Here is a 490-nt window from a genome sequence, read left to right on the forward strand (position 1 = left end):
AAAATGCGCATGTACTTTTCCAAGTGTTTGTTTGCATACGTTCATTGTACGTATGAGCATTTGCGTGTTTAGTGTTTCAGTGGTTCTGTCTTTCCGTATTCCCCCAATCTCATTCCTTCCATTCCTAACACGCGCCAGGGCGACAGAGGACAGACCGGGACAAGAGGCGAAGAATCGAATGGAAATCAAACGTCACAGCCTTGGTTACTAAAGTCCTTGTTGCTCCCTGAGGTCCCCGCTGCCTGCTCCATTGTTGTGCCAATGTTGCAGTGCAGTATCAAAATTGGGCGCTCATTCCACTGTTACTATCTCTTGCAGACCTCTAAGCATACTTTCCCGCATGCCACCGCTCTAGCTAACGAGAGAAGGATTTGGATTCCATAAGGAGAGAAATACAGACGTGCTTGTGTTTTGTTTTTTCTTTGTACAGGTGTTAGCGCCACCAACCACCGACTTACGCCTTTTTTTTTTTTTAGAAGATCCTGGGCAA

This window comes from Penaeus monodon, chromosome 20, assembly GCF_015228065.2.
Source record: "Penaeus monodon isolate SGIC_2016 chromosome 20, NSTDA_Pmon_1, whole genome shotgun sequence".
NCBI lineage: Eukaryota > Metazoa > Arthropoda > Malacostraca > Decapoda > Penaeidae > Penaeus > Penaeus monodon.